Source organism: Arctopsyche grandis, chromosome 12 (assembly GCF_051622035.1).
Source record: "Arctopsyche grandis isolate Sample6627 chromosome 12, ASM5162203v2, whole genome shotgun sequence".
Classification (NCBI taxonomy): Eukaryota; Metazoa; Arthropoda; class Insecta; order Trichoptera; family Hydropsychidae; genus Arctopsyche; species Arctopsyche grandis.
The window spans coordinates 28226614-28254066 of record NC_135366.1 but is presented as its reverse complement, the minus strand read 5'-3'; the positions used below and the strand labels follow the sequence as shown (position 1 = coordinate 28254066).

Here is a 27453-nt window from a genome sequence, read left to right as displayed (position 1 = left end):
ATTAAATGATAAAATTAAAATTAAAAACTAAATAGAATAAAACCATTGCCTGAACTTGCAATGTCAGACAATGATTTAATTGACAATTATAATGAATTAAAAACATTGCAGCATTTTTTATTACATAAATCGCTGAATTTCGACAGGCTGAAGAACACGAAATTAAAAATTAATTAATCAATGAAATTATCCATAGAAATATCTATGGATTTAGACTTGTACATAAATTTTTACATCAAATTGAGATATTTGTGACATAGGGAGTAGGATGGTTTATGCCAATTCGGTGGAGGAACTGTTTCAACAATGAAATCAGATAAATTGGCAAACTATGATAGCAAACGATCTACTTGGAGTCACAAATATCCAAGTCTACCCAGAAGCATTAAATATATAAGCTCGGGATCCAAACCATAACCTCTCGGTGCTAAAAATAATGTAAGCCAGCAGTATGGCTTAAGCAATGGTAGCGTGTATGTTTAGCACCAAGTGATCAGTGGGTTCGATCCGCCATACTGCTGGTTAGATTTGGGCGTATTTGTGACTCCAAATCGATTGTTTCTTATCACAGTTTTCCGATTTTATCTGATAATTGTTGAAACGGTTCCTCAAAATTGGCAAAAAATCATTTTTCCTGTTGTCACAAATCTTCTGTATTTATTGTGTGTATAATTTGTAAAAATTATGTACAATATCTAAATCCATAGATGTCTCCATGGATTAATTATGTAATTAATGAATTAATTAATTTTTATTTAGTGTTCTTCAGCTTTTGGAAATACAGTGATTTATATAATAATAAAATGCTGCATTGTTTGTAATTAATTGTCCAGGAAGGCGCATTGGGGTCTTCCTGTCAAGCCTTACTGGTATATGTACATATATCTATTTAATAAGCTTATTGTAAAAAACTAAATGTATGTAAGCTTATTGTAAATCAAATTAACAATTAGATACAACATAACTTATTATTGAATACTTATCTCGCAGATAAAACCCAGTGAAGAAATATACTTTTAGTCGTGAAATGTCAAATCTGACATATTTGGCCAAAAATCAATATATATCGTGTATTACCCTACAAGAAGCTACACGCCAAATTTGAAATTTATATATACATATGAGAGTTAAATCTATAAATATTTAAATATTAGAGATAACGAGAACCTATAGAGCAAATTTTATAAAATATAGAGTGAATTATAGGCGTTTAAACAATTAAAATCTGATAAGGCCGTGTCATGGCGAACAGTTTACGCCTTGTTAAACAAAGCTTGTTAAACGTCAGGAAGATTTACTTTCCCCGTTTTTAAAACGCGTTGTAAACGATATTTTATCTCCAACGTAATGGCAGACGATACATTAACGTGTATTGATGACCAAAATGAGCAATATGGCAAAGTATGAAAACGATCGGATAAGAGATAAAAATGACACGAAAGCCATGTGAAACGTAAAGGAGGTATGTAATAAAAATAAAATAAAATAAACGCAATCACCGAGCCATACTGCTGGCATATGTATGTAAAAATAAAAAAAATCATACAATAAAGCATTATTACTATAAATAAGTCGAACTACAATATTGCGTATGAAAACTTCATTATATAAAAACAACAGACTTCTATTCATTCAAGTACTAAATAACCAATTTCGCACGATTATACACAACTACTCCGATTTATATAATATTATTTTTACAAATTAAGGCAACTTCCGGTATAAAAACACACCCTGAGCCACATTCGGACGAGCACACATTTATTTCAATGCCGACGTATAAAAATAAGGTCGACAATCGATTGCGAACGAGAGCTTTCGCGTGCAACTCGGACCCGTAAACGACGCTATACATCAAGCTCAAATATTTTATAGACTTCATTAGCTTTTTCATACGCTCTCGCTTCAGACAAAAAGCTTTTCGTTGTACGAACCACCAAAAAAAAAAAAACCATTCGTAAACCGAAACCTTCACCATCATTATCAACATACGGGATATCGATCGACCCGATTCGATTATATTATACATAATTGCCGAGACCCTTTCTGCTACAAAAAACCGGAACGGATGTCCATTTGGTCATCGTATTATATACATACATACATATACATATTTTGTGACAGATTTCGTACAGCCATTAAGTCCTGTCACGACACGGACGATTGCATGTCTCAAAGACACACTTTCCCATAATGTACGTTCATACACACATACATATATTAAAATTGATGTGTTTATGTAAAACCCATACGTGCAACGTGTTGATTTGTTTGATGACAATTATCGTGTGTGTGTGTGTGTAAATTTGCATACTATTTTGCTATCGTGTGTATGTGTTGGATATATCAACAAAATCCTGTATTACGAGCACGTATTATCCAATAATGTATATTGCGCGTTAACTGTAAATTACCGAACAACACACGCCAAGATGAATATAGATCAGTTTATGTGAGAAGATGGTGTTTTGCATTAAATTAAATTTTGGCTCTATAATGTACTACAGACTCAGCTCGATAATGTGATTATTTATATGACCTGTATTTAATGGGTTACTAAATTTGTGATCAGAATATTATATTAAACGGTCAGTACATTAAATATTATCAATTCATTTTAAAAGATTAAGTTCTATGGCGCAATGTAAAGCATAATGAAATAATGTTTCTCAACACATTGATACGATTCATTCAAAAAGTAAAGAAGTTTTTAAAACATTTGGATATATAATACATTATACATAGTATGTCCATACAATTGGGTAAACATTCAGTATGAACATTTGATAATTACATCAACTTGAGCGTATAATCGAATGTTTGCAAATCTTCCCCACGGTATAGCCGACTTTATACAGGATAAATGCATAGTACGTTAGCTGAATTTTCCGAAACACCAAAAAGAAAATCGTACCCTTTCGAGGGTAAGTAAAGCGAGTTTAAAAATAAAAGTGTAACCGATTTCAAATAGACATATAAAAGATTCAAAGTGCTCTGTCTCTCTCTCTATATCGTTGAACAGTACGTGTATGTACGGGTCGAATATCGATTTTGCGACACTTTTGACCCGAAAACAACCCTATTCCGAAATTGCACCGCAACGTTTCGACAATAAATAATAGTGGGAAAAGTCGTGCCAAAGAATAAAAACCGATTTCAGATATTAAACTGCCTTTCTAACGGTCTCTTTTTTATTTTCCTACCGCCGAGCAATAGAAACTATCGCATTATAAAAACGTATCGCGAACTAGACATCTACATTGTCCGAGTCTTTTGTTCCTGTACGACCTTGCTTTCGTATTTTTTTTTACGCTATTTTTTTTTTTTGCAATTATACTATAGTCATATACACAGAATGTCAGGTGTGTCAACTCGATTTGGTTACGGGACCTTATGAAAATTTCGCATTATGCTAATGGTGCTAAAAGCACATATATTTTTATTACGTTATGAGAGCGAGCGGAAAACTCATGCTTTTACTGTCTTGTGTGTGTGTTTGTTTAAATTTCCCGAAAGTGATACCTTCTATTGTGTACAAATATTGTTATGATATCAAAGAGAAAGATAAGATTTAATTTGACTTTTCCATTAAGGTAATTTCTAAATGAAAAAGCATTAAACGCAAAATTTGCCTCGTACGAGTGTATTATGATTATTAAATAAAACGATATACATATATACCATATATACATATATAAATATGTATGCATGTAAAAGATAATCGGATTTTTTTTCATTCGAAAAGTAAATAAGAAATGAAACAATGATTTGACTTTATTTAGAAATAAATTTAACTTAAAAGTATTTTAAATAATTGTAATAAATACGTAACAAACTAATCGGAATTCAGCAAACCAAATATTTTCTACGTATTGATAAAAATGTATTTCATACATTCCAACCACAATTATTATATTTTTTATTTGATTTTGTAAGTATAGGTATTTTGAATACATGTATATATGTATGTATCTATGTATAAATAATATAAAATAACAAACGGAAAGTAAATTGTATTTTTTTTTCGATCTTTTTGACAAATATTATCTAGTCAAATAATTGATAATCGATGGCAATAATTTTAATGGTCAGTTGTTTTTAATAAATAGTCAGTAACTTTAACAAATTCTTATTATAGTGTATGTATGTAAACAATTAATGGTCAGTGAACGCTAATTGTTTTAACTATTAACTAATAGACAAGCAGTCAGTGACATATTATACATATATCTTCTATTTAATGACTTAATCAAACGAAGTTACTGACCAAATGAATAGAGGCCGTAATCTATAAATCATATATTTACTGAAAAATTATAATTAAAATATCCAATAAATTTTTAAAGTCGTTTAAAGTCAATTTTTCCGATTGTGGACATTATTCTTATGAATTAAATAAAAATTTAAAATATGCAAGTATATTGTATAGAAGAATTGACTTTTTTTTAAATGTGTTTAATGCTATCTTTAAAGCAACAAGTCAATTCAATTTTGGATATTTCATATTTTTATTTATTTATTTTTTACAATTTCGCCATAGTGACATTACAGATTAGCTCCAGGTCGTCACTATGGCTAATTTATTACAAGACATTGAAAACTCATAATTAACGAGACAACTAAATACATAATTATTACATACATACAAATTTAAATCGAAACAATACCTGAAATCTACAGTCAGATATTACAAACATCATATAAATATGATTAATAACATTTTTCCTGTAACAATACGAATTTTTACATTCGATAAACAACCATAGAGATATCTGTGGTGAGAAATCTGGTGAAACCTGAGATATAACAATAACTCGAGGTTTGCAACAGAAAATTCGAAAGGAAAAGCCAATTTTACAGGAACCGTTTCAAAGAAAATCAAAAAAATTGGCAAATTCTGAATAAGAAACGATCGACCTCGACCAAGCAAAGTCTGGCTAACAACGAGACTCTTAGTGGGAATCGAACCCGTGACATCAAGCACGAAATAATTAAATCCTCACCACTAGACCACCTCTGCTGGTTATTATATATTTACTTTATTTGATGTCAATTGATACACTTTTGTGTGCTTAGAATACTAACTAAAGTACCTGGCTTCAACCAGGTGCGATTTGTAAACGGATTCCATGGATAGAGGTTGAGCCCCTTTCAAACCCGTCTACGGTCTAAATTAGACCAGCATGAGATAGTAAACCAAATCAGGTGGTTCTTAATTGAAGATTTGCATACCGAAAAGATGAGAAAACTTTTTAAGGTAGAAGATTATTTGAAATCAATCTCATTACAGTTTCAATTAGGATAGCGAGCCGCATACGGACCGCGGGCCTCGTGTTCGACAAGCACTCGAAAATTACTCAACTAAATCTAACACACGTTATCGGGATTTTGAATATGGAAAAAAATCTATTTCCTGCGCAACAAACGGAACGCGTGTGAACGTCGTTGTTCGAAAACAGAACGGAAACCGCGCCATATCAATATAACAAAAACGGGAATTTTCAATAACTTCGATTCAAAGCGAAGATAACACACAGTTTTATTTATTTTTTTACATCGGCAAACTCCCGTACACATTCACTATATGAAGGCATGTTCGAAAATGTGAAACCAATTTATATGCCAGTGAACGAAGTACACAAATCAGTCCTACATATGTACCAATATAATACATATGTGCGTTTATAGTGATGGGAAAAAATGTAACGCTTTCATTTCGGTACATTTTCGATGAGCGAAATTGCCAATTGAGAATTTCGTTTTGTTATATTTTGATTTTTATTTGGATGAACGAAAGTCTCATATATCCGTAGATATGATTGAAATTGTATTCAATATGAAAATTTATACGCAGAAAAATTTACAAAGTCTCTCGTGGGGTCAAGACTCTCAACTTAAAGAGACTCCACAAAAGCTCTTTCAATTCTGTTATTTTAAACGATGTTTTTTATTAACGATAGTTATCTATGTACATATTTTCGACCCTTCAAGGAACTGCATAATCGTATCTGTTTATAAAAAATCAAATAAGAATTGTATATTTAGACTCAAAATTGGCTTTAAACACCTGTCGTTGTTTTGACCTACGAGTCAAAAGTATTATATAGTAATTCATTACTATTTTTACATATAAATTTGGCCATTTATGCAGCGGTTTATTGGCAGAAAGGTCTTAAGAAGTGTCTCTAACTATGACTATAACTATTTTACCAACGAGCTTACCTAATTTTGAGTGTGTAAATTTGTTACAATTATTATTTGTTTTTATATATATAACTACATAGATGTATTTAAAAATGATTTTATATATTTGTTTATTTAAAGTTTGAACCATTGTAGCATTACAGGAATTCCTAATGGGCCACAATGGACAAAAATATAGCAGAAAAGAAACAATAATAACTATAGGAATTAGACATGACAAACACAAAACATATATTTATACATATGTATGACCAGTCCCATGTTGATGTAGCCTGAAGACTATGGTATGCTGATTAAATAATATAACGAGAATTGTAGCATAATGTAAAAAAAAATAATTATTAAAATTCTACATGTGGAAAATTATAATTTAATTTTTCAACCGAATAAACACTGTTTTTCCAGAGGAATATAAAAATTAATTATACAAGAAACATACTTACGCATTTTCCGTCACACAATAAAAAGTTCAAAGCTCAATTCTAAAAGCCCTACACCGTACAATGCCAAATTTGAATGACAATAATAAAAAAAAGTAATTTAAAAAAAAAACGGCATACACAGAAAGCGTCGCAGCTCACACGACCTTTCAACATGCAAAAACATTAAAAAAAACAACATGAAACTTTTTAATAAGAAAATTACACGGGGGGGTTGATTCATTTTTTTAAATTACTCTAACTAAAACGTCACACAAAATCACCTATTTAAATATTTAAACAAATTTTCCCGCCACAGTGTACGTATGTATATAATAAGCATATAAATTGTCGAGCAAAAGTCTCATATCGCGAATTGTTATTAATGTCGGCAATTATTCAACATCATTGTGTATAATAATTTTAAGAGGAAAATGTAACATTTTCGTACCGCCATTTTAAGCTTCGAGGTTTTAGTCAAATGTGTCATAAAAATTTACATAAGAAAAATAAAAAGCGAAAATATGTATGTATACCAATGAAAATCAACCGAGTCGAGTTAAAATTACCCATTCTACATACTTATCTAAAAGAGGATTTCAAAAACAGTTACGGAAATGGCGTAAAAGAGGACTTATGGTAGGCCTAAATTAACTCATTTTAAGCACCTGTTTCAGCACAGAAATTCACTGAAGAAAAAAATCTAAAATTCCAACCCCACAAAATACTAGGTAACGCGTGATGACAGTGTGAAAAGTTTAACGTTAAACGCGCGTCATTTTTCTCCGTTAAATGCTAATTAAACCTTCGGCCATATTTCTTTTTGGACTTCCCCTACTACCTCGGGGAATCCATGGGGAAAAATCCACCAGCCGGCAGCGGGGAGGGGAGAGGGGGGAGCGGGGTGAGGTTGGAAAATTAGGGAAATTCCGCGTGTGGTAATTTGTCGGGGTGTGGCCGCAAGCCGTTTGCGGCCACGAAAATCGATTACACAGCCGTCATAAGTCACGCCAAGTTTTCCTCCCATTTTCCCCCTCAACCCCCCTTCCCTATGGTCCGGTCCCGTGGAAAAAATAAAGGGGGCCGCATGTGCACCGAACGCCCAAAATCGGCCACTTTGCGCGTAGTTTGCGAGTAATTCGAGGGTAAATTTATAACGCTGTTAAAATATTCAATGCTTATAATAAACACGTCGTAAAACTCGAAAAAAATAATGTAACTACACATGCATTATGTAGGTGTAATAATAACGAGAGTTAATTTTACCTGAGAGTAGTTAGTCAGTGAGTAAAGTTCAATGAAATATGTTTGTGTGTTATTACAGTACGTGGAGAATTGATTGTATCGGAAATGCTGTTTTCATTACCTTTTTTTGTATAGCTAACGAATTTTATTGCTTTTGAAATGTGAAGTATTGACATTTTATGAATTCATACTTTCAGAATTGAAATATGAATTTCATTGTATATTTTTTTGTATAAGCACGTCGATATGGAAAGTGAATAGATATACTATGTTAAATTTTTTATTCAATATTATCTCACCTTTATATAAATTTGTGTTGTTTTGTGTTAAAATATTAATAAATATATATGAAAGTATATAAGATTAAGTTTAAACATAACATTTGACTCTATAAGAACAATTTATGTACAATTAATAATTATAATAAAAACATTTTTGAAAAGGGAAATGTACATATTAATACATTTTGATTTAAAATTTTCACTAAAATAATACAAAATCAAATTTTTTATGATGTTTTGTCCATTTCAGATATCTGTTATTTTTGTCGAATATAAAAATTTATATTCAAATTTAAATAGTATTTTCTTTAATTTTCTGTTGTAAATCAATAATGTATTGTTTTATATAACAATAAACGTATTTGGAAATTGAAGAAAATTATATAAAATATACTTAACTTATTTACTTTATCCAAAGCATTTTGGATAAGGTCAATTGATAACTTTTTACTAAAAGAATAGTTTATAATATAAAATAAGAATACTGATAAGCTTAACCATAATAAAGTATTATTAAATAAAATAAATATGTATAGTTAAAAGCAAAATTTTCACTAGAATAATATATGCAGATGAATGTTTCAGCTGTTTATTATTAGTACTATTATTAGTACTAATAATAAACAGCTGAAACTATAGTAATATTATTATTATTACTATTATTATTAAATATGCTAAGCCAAATATATCACCTTAAAATCAAAAATTTAAATATCAACACAAACTTTAATTTATATTAATTTATAATAAAATATTCATATGAACGTGGAAAACAAAAGAAATTTTCAATTATCATATTATATAGAATATTTATACATAAATAAAATATGAATTAACGACACCACAAAATTCAGCGTTCATTTTGAAAGCATCCTATAATTTAATATAAAATATAATAATAACGAAAACAGAACATTCGCACACAAAAAGTAAGCACATTTTTGTAATTTAAAATATAAAACCAACGACGCGCTTTCAGTCATTAATTTCCGAATGAATAATTAAAATCTGAAGTTTTTTCCTTTTCAAAAAATAATAATGTATACAGATTATAAAAGTATTATTAATATTAAAAACGGACGAATTCTCTTCAATTATATTGTACATACATATGTATGTTTATAGAATTGAAACGAGACGAATATTTTTTCGTTTGTTAATTTGATTGCTTCCCAAATCTGAAGTTTTTCACTTGAAAAGAGTCTTACTACTATTTACTTCATTTCACTTTTTATTTTCTTTGTTTTTTTACGACCCTGTCGACCTTTTCTTACTACGTTTCGTTGTGCTTTCCTCGTTTTTCGCGAAGACGTTAATTTCCCTTTTCGCAAATAAACGTAAAGCGCACGTTAAGATACGTCGAGCAGAGAAATTAACTACGCCATTGTTCAAGTTTTCCAAATGATATTATATCGTATAATAATTTATTCTCTAAACAAAACCCGAGCCAAAAACAAAGATCTAGAATGTACTTACAATGTATTTTTTTATATAATATGATAATTGAACTTAAAAATTTAATTGAACAGTCACTTCATTTACAATAACAAAAATATTTTAACGTGTGAACATGAGAAAGAGTATTCACTGTCTACGTGCATTCTTGAGTGAACAATAGAGACCCCGGATTAGGCTAATGGGACTCATTAATTATCCGAAGAAAGGATACGCTGGAGTTCCCACAGACCCAGGCGAGTACGTAAGTAAACAATAGACTCAATACGGTAATCCTTTACGAGCCTAGACAATAGATACTTAAATGGATCAGGGAAGGTGTGGTGTGCAACTTGTCCTTTATAAGGAGGTACACACGGTAGATCAGATTATTTTTGAGTGAGCGAAAATTTCGTACAGACCTCTGGAATTGTTGAATAAATTCTTTGAAACGATTTTGGCCCTTAATTTGAATTTTAAACCACACCTTCGTAACAATATTATGCAATTTAACTCCCTTTTTTGGGGTTATTTGAAAATTAAAATGAATTCAATAACACTTGGACCAGAACTTGTAACTTACATCCAAGTACATGTTTGAAAGAAGTCGAGCATTTAAGACATGAATACAATTAATGTACTTTTATTAAAGCCGTGGCTTTCATGTTGTGTAATTTGTACTTGCTATGTTAATATATATATTAATTTTATACAATGCAAATTCATACAAACATCTACAGTGATATACATATATGGAGAAATTTTCGCAGCATTTTATAATCGAACTGGCGAACTTCAAGACGCTGAATAACTGCGTCTTGAGATTAGATTAATAAGAGAGATGGAAAAATATATGCCAATTTTGCAGGAACCGTTTCGATGACAATCACAAAAATTGGCAAACTGTTAAAAACGAGTCACAAACCAAGGTCTGGCTAGTAGGATTCGAACCCGTGACCACTCTGCTCGAAAGCAGAATATGCTAACCAGTAGTCCACGCCGCTGGTTATATGTATATGTTATATATGTATACGCTACCACTAAGCCAGCAGTTTGGCTTAGTGCTAGCGTATATATTTAGCACCACTGAGGTCAAAGGTTCGAGTCCTCGCCACTGCTGGTTAGATTTGGGTATTTTGTGACTTCAAATCGATCGTTTCTCTATCAGAGTTTGCCAATTTTATCTGATCATTGCTGAAACGGTTCCTGAAAATTGCTATTAGATCTAATCCTGTTGTTACAAAATCTGCCTGTGTATAATTTGTAATAATTATACACAGTAATCTGAAATCTATAGATCTATAGATATTTCGTATTTATTATATGTATAAAAATTGTATACAAAAAAAAAATCTAAAAATAATCCATAGATGTCTCTATGATTATTATTTCTGATTAATTGTTATATGCTATATATTCTGATTGTATATGTATGTATTACTGTATTTCTGATTGTTTATGTATTCTGTATTTCGTTAACGTACATCCGTCGCATTGGAGAAAATCTGTAATGGCGAGTGTATATTGATTTGTAACAATAAAATAAAATATGTATATAAAAATGAATGTCTGTCTCGTATAGGCTCCTAAGCCACTCCAACAATTAAGATGGAACTTTCAGGATTTGTTTTCTACATTTCCGGGAAGCTTACTGTAAAAAAACTTGCCCAAAAACGGGAACGGAAACGGGAAAAACGGGAATGAGTGGCATTGCAATAATTTCAGATGTCTTCGCGTCGCGATCTGCGTTGTTAGGGTAAAATAAACAAACAATTTCATAATATTTCAAATCTGTTTGCTGCCTGAATTTTCCAAAAAATGGGAACGGGAACGAGAACGAGAAAGGGAACGGGAACAGGAACGAAAGTGGAAACGGGAATTACATGCGTTATTGTGGCATTGCAACGCATGCCGGGGTTCAGCTAGTTTAAGATAAAATAAAGGTTTCCGAATTTAATTCAGAAAATGTGTGTTTTATTAAAGTAAAACTTCCCCACGTAGCGGCTAGATCACGTTTTATATATTCGGGGTATATTAATCGTCCCAAAGCTCGGGCTGTTCTTGCCCGTGCTTTTTTAGGTGTTTAATTTTTTTTCCAGGTAGATTTGCGTTCGTAAACAAAATTACGTGATGCGATTCGGCGTAAATCGCGACACGCTCTGGAAATGGCCAGCTTTTGTGCCCGCCGAATTTTCCCCGGGGTTTTCCGGCTACAGCCTGTTCCGTGAGTGGCTGTGCACACTTTTTCAGACACGCGATCCCTCAGCGGACGATCGTTAAAACTTTACCGGTTAAAACACCATAAAGGACGATCTGAAGTGGGATTTGAGGGGGGTCCGTATGACCCCGCTGGCGAAATGAGACCCAGTGCGCACACTTTGGATGTGTATCATTTTGCAAATTACCTACAGTAAAAAAAACGGCTCAATGGAAAAATTGCACAAGCTGAAAAGTTTCGAAAAGTTTAACTTGCATTTTTGAAATCTTGATCTATGTATTCTTCTGTGAATTCAAATTTATAGTTTAAGTGAGGCAAACTAAACCGTATATACGTACATTATTTTACTGTGCATATGTTACAGTGAAAGCATATTTCAAATGAATATATATTTTGACCAAATCAAGCAGTGAAAATGTATCAAACAATGAATTTACAACGTTTAACTCTATAAATTCAACCAAATCTTAAATTAATCTGGCCAACCCTTACCTAACCTAACCTATCCTAACCCTTAAATAATACCAACCCTAACAATCTAATCTTAAATGAATAAAACCAACCCTGAAAATGTAACTGGTTATGATTGATTTCATTGAAACGTCAGTAAAAATATATTTTCACTTTTATTTATTTTATTTATTTTATTTTTATTTTTACATATATACCAGGAAGGCCTTACAGGTAAATCCCAATGCGCCTTCCTGGCCAATTACAAATACAAATACAGCATTTTTATTATAAGTCGTTGAATTGCGAGACACTGAAAAAACTCGCAAATTAACGAGACATCTATGAATTGTACATAAATTTTTTTATTGTACATCAATCAAATCTTTCAAATAGTGGTGACATAGTAGGTAGGAAGGATTTTTAGCCAATTTTTTTTCCGGGAACCGTTTCAACAATGAAATCAGAGAAAATTGGCAAACTCTGATAGGAAACGATCAACCCGGAGTCACAAATCCAGGTCTGACCAACAGCATACTCTGAAAAATTCATTTTCATTCAGGGATAGAACCCGGCACCTTCTTGACGGTAAGCAGAAGCTTAACGTCCGAGCTATGCTGCTGGCTTAGCTCACTTATATATGTATACTGATTGAATAACACTAAAAGGTCATAGCGAGCAATCTCACATAATTATAAAAGTGGTCTGTAAATGTTCAGTACAACCAGCAGAGTAGACTAATGATAAGCATATAATGCTTTCGAACGGAGTTGTAACGGTTCGATTCCCACTGGTAGACCTTGGTTTGTGACTCCAGGTCGATTTAACTGCAAATCAATTGGGTGTGTTGTTGATGTATATGTAAGTTAAGCGGTCCATAATTTGGCTCAATTGGCATATTATATTTTATACATACGTACATAGCCAGCAGCGTGGTCTAGTGGTGAGTGTTATATTCTTTCGTGCAGGGTGTCACGGGTTCGATTCCCACTAAAGTCTCGTTGTTGGCCAGACCTTAGTTTGTCGAGTTCGATCGTTTCCTATCGGAGTTTGCCAATTTTTCTGTTTTTTATTGAAACGGTTCCTGTAAATTGGCATCTCCATTCCAATCTCTCTTGCAAATCTCAAGCTATTCAGCATCTTGAGGTTCGCCAATTTCTATAATAAAATTCTGCAAAAATGTCTCCATAGATGTCACTATAGTTGATGTTTGTATGAATTCGCATTGTATTGATTTTGATTTTTAAATGCTTTTTATTATTACTAAATTAAGTTCACAATCTTATATCCAATTAAATAGCTACTGATCTACTGATCATTTTCTATTTTACAATTTTTATTTTATTTTATTAGTGATCATAGTATATTATCATTCTATATAAATGTACAGCATAATAGGAAAAAGAGCTCAAAAACCTTTTTACAATTCTCTCTAAGAGACTCTCTAAAGTCAATGATCTAAAGCAGATTGAATTCGCATTGTATAATATGGTTATAATAATTGTATTATTGTATTGTATCTGTACTGGTCGCTTTGAGACGATTTGTAAAGGAGTGTATGTACATGTTCGATTAAAAGTAAAATACAATATATGTATTTTATGCCAATACTATAATATAATATTGATACTAATCAAAATCGAATTTCCCACGTCAAACAAAAAAAAAAGGAAAAAAGACGACGGGGTTTGCATTCGGAAAACGCGTGTTTTCGCTTAATTGAAAACTCGACCGCAATCAAAATATTCTGACCAAACAAAACTCGGCGGTTTTCATTCTGATTGTCCCAGCGATTGGCTTAATTGTCCGTAATGTGACTATGATTTATATACAGACCGGGACACGCTGCTTTTGTTTGAACGAACCGGACCGGACCTATTCCGGTTATTTTAAAATACAAAAAAAACCTTTGGAATTTCGAGGTAGATTTTAACAATGCCTGGAAAATTTAATGTATTGTACAGTAAATGTACCGACCGATCCTAATTCAATTGAAATCTATATGATACGTATATGTTTATGTATATTACAGGTATTGGAATATTCAATTCCAATAGTCTCTTTATAAAAAAAATATGTTTGTAATCAAAATAACGGCAAAAATTACGTAGCATGTTTTTAAAGCATTTTCAGAATCGTAAAAAGTTCAATTGTTTAACGACGCAAAAATAAAATGAAAGACTCGATTTTAAACATAATTTCAAGATGATAGCAAAAAAAGAGCAAACTAATGTCGAAAATGTAATTTGAACGACAAACTTCTTATATATTAGGGGGACCGAAAAGTAATCAAAATTTTTCAACGACCTCTTTCGCAGTCAGTTTGTGTTGAGATACGGTCCAGTAAACACTTAAGTTTTGTTATTATGTTGAAGTTATTGTTGTAAATTTATTGTTTCTGTTAAAAAAGAAGAATTTTTACCTGAGGAAGGATGTTGAGACCAATAATAAAGGAAGGGCACTTGCGTCATTTTATATGCTGTTTATGTTAGACCAAGTAATGAAAGCAAACGAAGCAGTGAAAACAATCAACGATACTTAGGGGATATTCTGAAACTTAAAAAGTGTCATCAGTGGTATAAACAATTTAAAAATAGGAATAGGGACAACAAGGAGATTGCACGAAAAGAAGAACTCAAAAATTAGATGATTATATCCTGACGTCAATGGTGGAATCAGATCCTCGTGAAACAATCGAGGAATTATCGTTGAAGATTGGCTGTCCATGGTCTACATATATAGTTCAGGATCATCTTCGTCTCATTGGAAAATTGCAGATAGGGAATTTGGGAATATTTTTATATTTAAAATAATTTAAATAATTTTATCTCAAATTTACTTGAATTGTAAATATTAACTTCATTTTATACAAAATCCTAAGATTAAATAAAATATATAAAATTGTTTTGAAAAAAACAAAGATATTTATTAGCATTAAAAATAATTAATAAAAAAACTAATTACGATAATGCCTTAAATAACTTAGACCATCTTAGACCAATGTCCTTATATGAACTACATAGTTGTGCAATTTATATTTTCAGAAAGACATGATAAATGTTCAGGAAGTAAGGATATTTCAATATTGTATTATAAAAGTAATAAATATTAAAAGGAAATATTTATTTATACAGGTATACACCCATTTTTACTTACACAACTGACGACATCTATAGTCAACATTGTACATGAGTACTATTCAAGGTCAATTACAAACATTACGCTCATCATAGAGACATCTATAGACAAAATTTTGCAGCATTTAACAAACTAGGAGATGCTGTAAACACAAATTTTGCCAGAAATAGGAGAGGATTGCCAATTTATTGGAACTGTTTCTAATGAAATCAGATAAATAGTCAAACTCTGTAAGAAAACCATTGTTGCTGGCCAGACCTTGGAGTCGCATATACAAGGTCTGGCCAGCAACAAAACCAAAGATAGATCCCGTGATCACTAATCTACATATGTTTCTAAAATTGAGTGTCTTGAAATCCGGGTAGCCACGTTTAGCCAGTTGTCATCACATCAATATAACAGATGATTCTAATAATTTTTATATTATTTCTTTAAAGATTCTACTGGCGTCATGTTGGAGATATTTGTCAATTTTACTGAGATCTGATCTCGGTATGTTGGTTAAATATCAAACTGATCGGAAAAATAGAAGCGATTCAAATCTAAATATCGTGATACGATCTGACAGGAAATTTGACTGAATTTTGGAGATAATTCAAGCTTTATTAATCATAGTAGCTTAAGAGGGCTAGACACAAGCGCCTTGTCCATACAAACGTATTACACTTCTCCCTTCCTCAATTATGGCACTAGAGAAATTATTTTTTAATATGCTATGGATATCAACTATAGGCATGTATATATTGATATATATTGTCGCATTCAATCAATATATACATCGAAGAAAGAAACGGCAACAAAATTAAGGTTTCGGGTATCCACCCCTCTTAATAGTAGATCAGTCTGTAAATGTATATAATCGTTCATTGCAATTTTTTTTTGATAATATTTCAAAGTGTTATAATTATGTAGCATATCCAGTCAAAAATTTGAATAAGCCGAAATAAATTATATATTTCTATATATACGATTCAAACGGTCATATTTATATATATACGATTGAGTTTTCTGGTCCATCTTGAATGTTCAATACGGCGAACGTGTTCGCATTGATGAACTTTCGAGCGATAACGCATCAACCGAGCTGTTCCGAGCTTTTCTCCGAGCGCCGTTTGACCTTTCGCAGGTTTTCCCTGACGAGCGTCCCGTTGTACTTTTCCAGATTCGATCCCTTTATGCAAATCGACCGTCCTGATTATAAGGTCAATAAATATAATATAATTCAAATATACTTTTTTTCACTGAGGAAAAGTCTGGAAAATGCGTCTCACTATTTTTCACCCGTCTTCTATTTGCATATTTCAATCGTCTCGCATTTCATCTCAGTATTCACTATTGTTCGAAGAGTATAGGCGCAAGTTTCGCTGCAAAGGGTGAGCTTTTATTTTGATCACGTCATCTTGGAAAAGGGACGCTGCCTGTATTCAACGTATCTGACAATTTTTCCCCGTTGTGTGTGTTTGTGTGTGTTTCGACTCTCGCTTTTCCAGAAGGGCGTGCAACAATAACTCTAGTGAAAAAACAACGTCTGCTCACTCGTCGCGTGTTCTATTATATCTGTTATGTACTACTACTTCGCTTTCTTTTCCACGTGGAATATTTTCTTTTATCAGTAAGGACTGAATAGTTGCCGCATAGAATATGAACTAGCGTTTTACTTTTTATTTTTAGTCGCTTTTTGAATTTTCCGCATAGATAAATTCCATTCCGTTTCGGGCTTTTTACTACAGTTGAGTTTTATCTATGATTATATCAAAAAAATTCAGACGTAAAGTGCTTCTTTGTTACTTTTCTTCAATTTTGAACTTTTGTACTATACTTTGCTATATTTAGAACATATGTATTTACATACATATATCACATCATCTTATATTAAGGATATTGGTGTTATACTTAATAATAAACTCGATTTTTTTTAACATATTTCCTTCATTACCAACAAAGCATCTCAAATCTCTTGGATTCCTACTCTGCTTGACAGAACCCTTTAATGATCCTTATATACTTAAATTACTTTATTTTTCCTTTGTAAGGTCTCACATTGAATTCGCCTCAATTATCTGGTCACCTCTTTTTATTTATCGCATATTAATTGTATTGAAAAAGTCCAACTTAAATTTATTAAATCCTTACGCTACCTTTTTCCTACCTACACCCATACTACTGTTCCCGATATTTTAAAAATCCTATCTTTCAACAATCTTTTTGTCAGGCGACGACTCACTGATGCTACATTCTTCTTTAAGCTCCTAAATGGTTTCCTTGATTGTTCTGATTTACTGAGTAAGGTTGGTTTTAGGATCCCAGTGAGGTATTCTAGACACGTTGCACTCTTTTCACTTAATCCTTTCAAAACCAATTCCCTAAAATATTCTTATGTTTGTTTAACGGGGATCTGAACGAGGTTGATCTATTCGGTATTTCCTTACATAAATTTAGGACTAACATCAGGAGAATCTTGACCGAATGATCTATTTCTTCTTCTATTATATAACCTTTTTCCAATATTTTAGCACTTTAAGTTTTGTTATGCAATGTTCTATTTAGTCATGTTTTAGTTTTTATTCTTTTCTTTTTCATTTCTTTATCTCTATGCACCATTTTATGTAATTTGTAAAAATCTGCAATTGGACTCGGATGTTATTATGTTATATTTATTCTTTATTTTTATGCATTTCTACATCTTGTTGTCTGTTGATTTTTCAACTATATCACTACTATTCATTATATATTTTATCTTTAAAATCTTAAGAGCATGATATCATACATCTCATAAAAATGAAGGCATTGGGTGTTAGAAAAAATAACAGCTTTAAAAAGGTATGTATGTACATATTTAAAATAAATATAAAATTACAATTCATAAATACATCGTATGTACATATGTACGAAGTAAAGAGAGTATGAACGTTTACTCATTTCTTCGCTTCGTACTTTAATTTTAGAAGCATAATAAGTTTAAATACTAAATTTTATATCATGAAAGTATTGAAATCCGAATGCTAATTAAAGTAGCTTTTTCATTTGCATACTTATGTATAGGTATATATCAAATTTGACACTAAATTTTAAATATTATTATTTATTTATTTATTTGCACAGGTAAAAACCCATTTAAGTAAATCAAATAATATGATATAAATCGTATAATATAAAAATTAATAATAAAAAGAAACAATATCAATAGAAAAAGTAGTGAAAAACAATAACATGCGATTTTATCACATGACTTATATATGAATGTACATATTATATATGACAAAAAACAACAAAGAACAATAGTAAATAATTTTTTCAAACTAAAAAAAAATGTTTGCACTCCATAAGATTACCTTAAACTCAATATGCTTAATTATATATTCTAAAATTCTAATAAATATAATGTTATAACGTCAATAGCCATTTTATGATATTGAATACTACATATTTCAGTACGTTATTTATTATGCATGCGAAATTATCAATTATTAAATGCACATGAACCTAATTTTAAAAGATTCATATAGATTATATATTGAATATTTGTTTGCAGTTTGTCAAACCAGTAAATTTTGTACACTACATATGTCAGTGTACTAAAAAAGTTGCATCTTTTAACTTTTACTTTCAAATTGTCATTCGCCAATAAGATGCAGAACTATTTAGCTATTTATTATGAATTCTATAAGCTTTATATATCATTCAATAAAATAAAATTCCATAAAATATGAATCTACAAAAATCTAGCAAAATTTCAAATACGATGATTCATTTCGGCCAACTTTGACCGCAGACTACAATATTTCCTGAAAAACTTTGATTTTTCTAAATTTTTTTTATTTTCATAAACCGAGGGACGCTGAATAGTTCAACCAGGGTACAATAATAGTTATATTTCACATCGAAAAAAAACCTTAAAAAATACACCCGCCCGGATGCTATCCTTAAAACATCAAATTCAAAATTGTAAAATAATAAATAGCACTATACAGTGCGAAAACGTTCACCTAATTTACTTTCCATTCGCAAAATGCGAAAGTGTACCTCGCTTACTCTGCTCAGATATAAAACATGTAATATTATAATATATTCCATTATATGGAATTGAACCGAGAGCGAAGGGTTAAATTTTATAATTTCATTAATATATGCCGGGAACGGGACAAAGAACTGGGGGACAGTCGCAATGGAAAACGTTATCCGGGAAAACCACGATTTGCGGTCGACGGGGGAAGGGAGGGGGCGGAATCAGGGGGAGGTAGGGGGTGAGATACACCCCACAAGTAGTCGCGTAAGGGTTAAATTGACACAAAGACGGGGAGCGCGTAACAATAGGCAAACATGGAAATGTGGACACACACGTGTACGAAAACGTGTTCGTTCCAATTACGTTAAGCGAGACAACGTTAAGCGAGACGGGGAGGCTTGTCGTGTCAAAGAAAACACACGAACTCTAATTCACGATACACGCGTGTGTAAATACGTATCTCGTTAACTCTACACGCGCATGAATAATACATATGTATACGAATCGATTAAACATTTCCCTGTATTAAAATTAAAATTAAATATATGTTTATGTGCAATTACCGGTTTTTTCAATGTAGATTCATTGCTGATGATAGGTTTGATCTGAAAATAATAAAAAAAATAACATGTTAGTATAATGTTATGTATTTAATTGAGCTTTCGTTCGCCTGCTTTGACGTTTGTATGTTGCACGCAAATAATAATTTATGATTTTCTACGTCTTTTGAGTTTCGATATTTATAATATATTAATTCGAATTTCATACCAAATTGATATATTGTTTCTGTTCTTTACATAAAATTTAATTTGTTTCATTTTAATGATGATGAAAAAAGAAAACATTGAATATTATGACGAATCTGAATTTTCAAATATATATTGCACGGTAATAAAACTTACAAACAAATGTGATTCTGCAGTTTTGTACCAAATTTTTGCAAAAAATGTATATAATTAATAATAAATCCGAGTTCAATAATGAAAATATATATAAAGTTATATAAATTTTAAATGAGATTTCTATTATATGATAAGTAACATGATAAGAATTATATGTACCATGAACAGATAAAATTAGAAGAAACCTCAAGGCGATACACATACGGTTAGATTAGATTCAGAGACATCCATGGTACAATAAAAAAAAATCGGATATGACCAACCCATGACTTTATCTATGTATTTGAAGAATATAAGAAAGTCACACATACCGACAGCATTATGACAGAATTTTCGATACAAATTGAGCGCCAATATATGAAAACTTGCACAAGACAAAAGCTCTACATTTGGTTGTCGTATTTTATTTAATTTTTTTGTATTACTTAAAATCACTATCAGTATTATACACAATAAATATCAAGAAGATTAAAATAATTTAAAAGGTCAAAATAAAATAATGAAAGTTTGTTTTAAAAAAAAAAACTACTTCCGGTTTACGAATTCTGACCAAAACCTTATCAGCTCTAAGTTAGTACATAAAGAATACAAATATAATTTTTCAGCTTGATACGTTCAGGGGCGTGAACAGAATCGTGGTTACAACATTTTTGACCTTTCTAAGAGGAACAAATCTAGCTTCCGGTTTAATAAATTTAGTGATTTTTTAACTACATACATATGTATGAACAATATATGCCGCTTTAACGGCATACACATGTATGTATATATGTACATATGTATGTAGATATAAATTTCACATTAGACAGAACACACGCACACAAACAGCATTCGGTTGATTCCATTGAATTGAAATTCGTAGGCTTTCGTCACTTCTAAACCGTTTGTCAATTAGCGATATTATATTTTGTAATCCCATACGCCTTGACGCTTTGTGTCTATAGGTATCGAGGGAAATAGACGTATTTCCATTAAATCCGCCAGTCGAGTGGCGAACGCACACATATGCACGTAGAGTGAGAAGGGGGCTTATTACCAAATCATCTTGATTATCATTCACCGGCCAGATTATTCAGGATTAGCGCTGAATAGGCGACGAAGGGTCACCCTAACCGAACGGGACAAACCCGGACGAATTACAGAGACATACGAGGATATTCGAGTCGTCTCATAACGAATTCATAGACCCGCTCCGGCACGTTCGAGCGCTAATGCTAATTTCAAGTTGTGTTTGTAGTTTCAATTATTTCACGTTAAATGTGAATGTTTTTGCAAGGATGTGTGTGTACATATGTGGCATTGATCGATGGAGACTTGAAAGCAAGACATTTTCGAATTTTTATATCAAAATTCGAAATTCAGACTGCAACATCAATCAACGCGGAACTAATTCACTATGTATGTTCCTATATATACATATTTACATGAAAACTTTTTTTCGTAGAATTTAATCGCTCGAAATGAAATTCCCATTTTGACGAACCGTTCGAGTGGAAATCCATTCGTTTGAAGAAACTTGTCACTGTTTGGAAGGAGGCTGTTTGACGTGACGTTAAGACGTCTTCCGGCACGTCAACCGCATCCGACAAGAGAGACGCCTTTGTGCTCTCTATTTCACAGAGTATACATACATAATACTAGTCTCGTTTGAACTTTCAAGACTACCTTATAATACCTACATAACACTCCCGGGGTGGATCATCCCGTCACATAAATTATTATGACCCCGGAAGTCGCAACGAAAACCAATCTACAAAATCCATACTCTGAAAATGGCACGACAAACAGTTCTTAGTATTATATTATAGATAAACTTTACGTATAAACTAAGTGTTTATTTCAGTTAAATGTTATTTGCAGTAGGTAAGATCAGTCTTTTAACTATGTATGTATATGTATGTATGTATATAGCTGACCAATAAGAAACACGTATTAGGGTCCGTTTATATAATATTATCCAACACTTTGCGTTAACAGCTTGGCACAGCACTGAACGGAATAGATATGTATGTATTTATTGAATTACACGAAGCTATACCCCAAATTTGAAATTTATTTATTTATAGTAGTTTTGGACCATTGTGGCTTTACAAGAAGAACCTAATGCGCCACAATGGCCTACATTTGATTAAGAAAAACAGAAAAATAAAAAATAAAATACACAAAATAAAAAACAAAAATGCAAAGCAGAAAAAACATGATGAAAAAAAAATAATAATAAAAAAAAGAGAAAACAAAAGAAAAATAATACATAAGAAAAAGAATAAGTGTACAAGAGTGTAAAAATCAAAAATGAAATCCAAAAATCACATTCTTAGTTTCATATATAAAAGAAATATTGTACATAAAAATGTACATAAAACAATATATAAATAAAAATAAAATCATAGCGAGGCCCAAATGGAAGAGAGTAGATCAAGATTCCACTCATACATCACATTCAAATTAAGAAAATAATGATGAGCGCAGGTTACCAGATAAATATGTTAAAATAATATCCGATAATCTACGCTCACCAAGGTGGAAAATGTCACATTCAGGGACGGCAGCAACGATTTCATTGAGATTGAGATTTATATAAACATATGAGAGTTAAAACTATAAATATTTATATATGAGAGATAATGAGAACCTATTAAGCAAATTTTATAAAATATAGAGTGAAAAAAGAAAAAGTTATAGGCGTTTAAACAATTGAAATCTGACATGGCGAAAAGTGAAAAGAGTCTAAACAAACGCTGGATAAACGTCAGGCACTTTTTCGTAGGAGAAGTTTCAAACGCGTCTAAAGCGATATTTTTGCACCATCGTAATGGCGGAGGATCCATTTACTTATGTTGATGACCAAAATGAGCAATATGGTAAAGTATGAAAACGATCAGATTTTCGTAAGTGAAGCTCAAAGGAGGTTTGTAAAAATCAACAGGCCTCAGATGTAGAAATTCATAAAAATAAAGAATAAATGTAACAAAATAACATCCGAACCCAATTATAGATTTTTACAAAATACATAATATATCGAGTACACGTAGACAAAAACAAATGAAAAAGAAAAGATTAAAAACTAAAATATGACTAAATAAGACAATGCATAATTAAACATAAAGGGATATAATATAATTGGATAAACATAAAGTGATATAAGGGACAAAGAATATATAAAAGAAATATAAATAGAAATGGATCAATCAAGCAAGACCCTCCTGATGGCAGTCCTGAATTGTGGAAATACCGAATATATCAAAGTGAATGTAAGGAAATACCAAATAGATCAACCTCATTCTAATCCGGGGTCTTTATTGTTCACCCACGAATGCTCTTAGACAGTGGATACCGTTACAGTATGAATAGATTCATATGAATAGAAAGAATAGAAATAAAGCTATTGGGTTAAAAGAATGATGTACATATGTTGTATGCAAATAAATAGCCGCTAATAGAAATTGAACGAAGAAAATGAATGAATGGAAAGGAGTTAAATTATGTCAGGAACAAAATGTCTATACCCTTCAGATATAAACAAAGATAACCTAAATACAATCTGCTTTAGACCGTCGACTTTAGAAAATCTTTAATTAATATTACATATGTATTATGAGCATTTATAATAATTTTAAATAGGTTTTTTGCTTTTTTTCCTATTACGCTGTACAATAACATTAGAATAATATAATACTATGATTAGTAACAAGATTAAATTAAAATTGTAAAATAGAAAATCATCAGTAGATCAGTAGCTATTAAAATAGATATAAGATGTATTGTGAACATGATTTAGTAATAATAAAAAGCATTTAAAAATCAAAAATCAAATTATTTCAGGAACTTTTAAGTACCATAAACAGTATGTTGTTCTTATTTTTTGCTTATCATTGAAAATATGTACATATAACGAATCTATTTAGATTCATCTTCGCGTGCTACCTACATATGTATATATAGTACAAAAAAGGTTCATACAGTTTGATGATATGTCAAAGATATACATATGTATATGTAGGTAAACATATACGAAATTTTTTATAGAATAAAATTTAATTTTTAATAATAATACAGCAACCATTACTCGGAATTATATTCCTATTACTATCTCCGAATCGGTACTTGTCAGTCGCAACACGGACACGCCAGGGCCTCGGGGTGGGCTCATGTCTAGGGGTATAACCGTATATGGGTACGGGTACACCACCCTGGTCCCTTTCCACCCCGGGCTCGTCTTTGGGACGAAGAAGGCATTGGTTTTCGAACGGCGATCGAAGGATGTGCCCGGAATATGGGGTCGGACGAAATAATGCGTTTTACAATGTAGGTTAGTATGTATGCTGTGTCGCAGTGGCATTACGAAAGCCGACCGGTTAACCGGTTGAAATATCGCGTGTGCGAAAAGCGTAAAGTGTGGGAAATTATGCTAAGTTTCGCCGAGGGTCGGAATTAAATTTCGGACCGGCTGAGCTCGGATCGCTTTTTGAAAATTCGGCTCGACAGGTTCGATTGTACTTTAGTGTAATTGGCTTGTTGTGCTTTTGAAGTGAAAGCTTCTATGGGTGCAGTTCGAAGAGTTACGCTTCCTGATAGCAATGTACCGCTACTTACCTCACACACTCCCCGCACCGCCACCTCCACTTTACTTCATAAACACTCTGTCAAGATTCAACACATAGTTTCACATTTATATACCTACTAGAATCTAGCTAGATGAACCCGGCATGGGTTGCAACGCCACAATAACGCATGCAATTCCCGTTCCCGTTCCCGTTCCCATTGTCGGAAAAACGCAGGCAGCGAACACGTTGGTCGTGACGCGAAAACATTTGAAATTATGGCGTTGCAATGACACCCATTTCCGTTTTTCCCGGTTTTTTTTTTCACAGTAATCTTTCCGGACATGCATACAACAAATTCTGAAAGTTCCATCGTAATCGGTTCAGTGGTTTGGGAACCTATTCGAGACACACACAGACATTCATTTTTATATACATACTAGCTGAACCCTGGCATGCGTTGCAATGCCATAATAACGCATGCAATTTCCGTTCTCGTTCTCGTTCCCGTTCCCATTTGTCGGAAAAACGCAGGTAGCGAACACATTTGAAACTATTGCGTTGCAATGACACTCAATCCCGTTTTTCCCGTTTCCGTTCCCGTTTTTTCCCGAATTTTTTTTCACAGTAATCTTCCCGGAAATGCATACAACAAATCCTGAAAGTTCTATCGTAATCGGCTGAGTGGTTTAGGAGCCAATTCGAGACACACACACACACAGACATTAATTTATATATATATATATATATATATATATATATATATATATATATATATATATATATATATATATATATATGTATATATGTATATATAGATATAGAAGATTTAGCCAGCAGCGTGACTCGGTAGTTGCGTTGATACTAAGCACCGAGAGTTCGCCGGGTTTGATCCCGTGAGCAGAGCCCGATTGAAAAAAATATATATTTTGGCTGCTCCTCGTTGGATGTGTAATTTATTAGGAAAAAAATCGAAAATCAATACGATAAAATCATCGAGCAAGTATATTACTAATTGGTCTATGTAAATGAAAAAAATAAGTCGTTTATAGTGTGCCGCTGACGGACATGGAAATAAATTCGCTCTGTAGGATATGTTCGTCCGTATTTGTGTGGACTAATTTTAACGGGTCATAATGTTTCTTTGTAAGCAATGGATCAAAACTGGCCGAATTAAGGTATTTATGAGCCAATAGCATGGCTCGGTGGTTGTGTTAATGCCGAACACCGAGAGGTCACCGGGTTCGATCCCGTGAGCTGACTGCGAATGAAAAAAAAATATTCCAAGTTTAATCTTTAGTGCTGCTGGTCAGACTTGGATATTTGTGACTCCAAATTATGCACGTATAAACATACATACATGTATGTTTACTTGAAGTGTGCACGCATTCGCACGGCACGTTTCAGGTATTGTTTCCTAACGCATGCGCGCTTTATGTGTTCATGCGTTGTTGTTTATTTTGTACTTGGTTATGTACAGTGTGGTTTTTTTTATTAGAACAGTGATGTGCGGTTGTTCTTGTGCGATATTCATGAACAACCGTCTCGTTCTCCAACGAAAGGGTCTCTTAGACTGTATTCGTTGGGGGGGGGGGTGGCCTCATGTTGAGGGCTTTAAGGGTCAAATTCCTTGACCTTTAAAGCGGGCTTAGAAACTCCAAGTCGATCGTTTCCTGTCAGAGTTTGTCAATTTATCTGATTTCATTGTTGAAGCGGTTCCTTCATCAAATTCGCAAAAATCATCCTACCCACTATGTCAGCACTATTTGGATATGATTTCAAAAATGTATTATCTATAACATATGTAGACGTCTCGCTAATTTTCTTATATATAGTATTTGTATTATGCTTATATGTCTGGTGACAGTAACTTTTTCTTTTTTCACTCTTTATATTTTTATTAATATCTTTCTTATAATATTGAAAAAAATATTATTTAGTTTCATGAAAATCTAAGCATTTTTTTATTGAATAAATGTCATATAAAAATATTTAATATATGTACATAATAATTTCAGTAAAATATATCTCTGGCATCAAGAAGCGAATACATACATATGTACACTTGTACATATATGTACAATAATAAAAAAATAAAAAAATAGAGGAAGTGAAAGTACACATAAAAAATTCAAAGCCACCACCATTGATAATAATAATCTAAAATCCCTATCGAAATAGCTTCGATTATGATCAGATGTTATCACTTTTCCTGTTCGTAACTTTTATAAGTTTGCCGCCCGTATAAAGAACCACGCACTTCGATACGAATCATAAATTAATTTAGTCAATCATACGTACATATGTACATATATAGTAATGTAAAAAATTAATAGAATAAAGTAACAATATTCAAAGATTCACGTAGAATTACATTAGTATTTTCACACATTAGTAAAATGACAAAAGACCTAGATCCACGCGTCGCCCTCTAATTGTCCGTTTCAACGCAACTCAGTGGCGTTTCGATGACGATAATAATAAAAATAATAATAATTAAATTAGTCCGAAAAAGCGGAATGATTTACCGCTCGCTCTCCGGACGCTTATGCAAATTTATTCATATCTTTTTATTTGCCCCTTAATGAGGTCATTATATCACGGTATTATCGGGG

The 27453-nt window shown here is 32.1% G+C and overlaps 1 long non-coding RNA gene across 1 annotated transcript in view; it reads right to left on the bottom strand.

Annotated features, from left to right (window-relative positions):
• Positions 1-27453, bottom strand: part of LOC143920403 (uncharacterized) — a 309775-nt gene that overhangs the window by 93923 nt on the left and 188399 nt on the right. The window contains exon 4 of the long non-coding RNA XR_013261338.1: positions 19959-20000. This is a non-coding gene — a long non-coding RNA (uncharacterized LOC143920403). The remainder of the gene's footprint in view (positions 1-19958; positions 20001-27453) is intronic.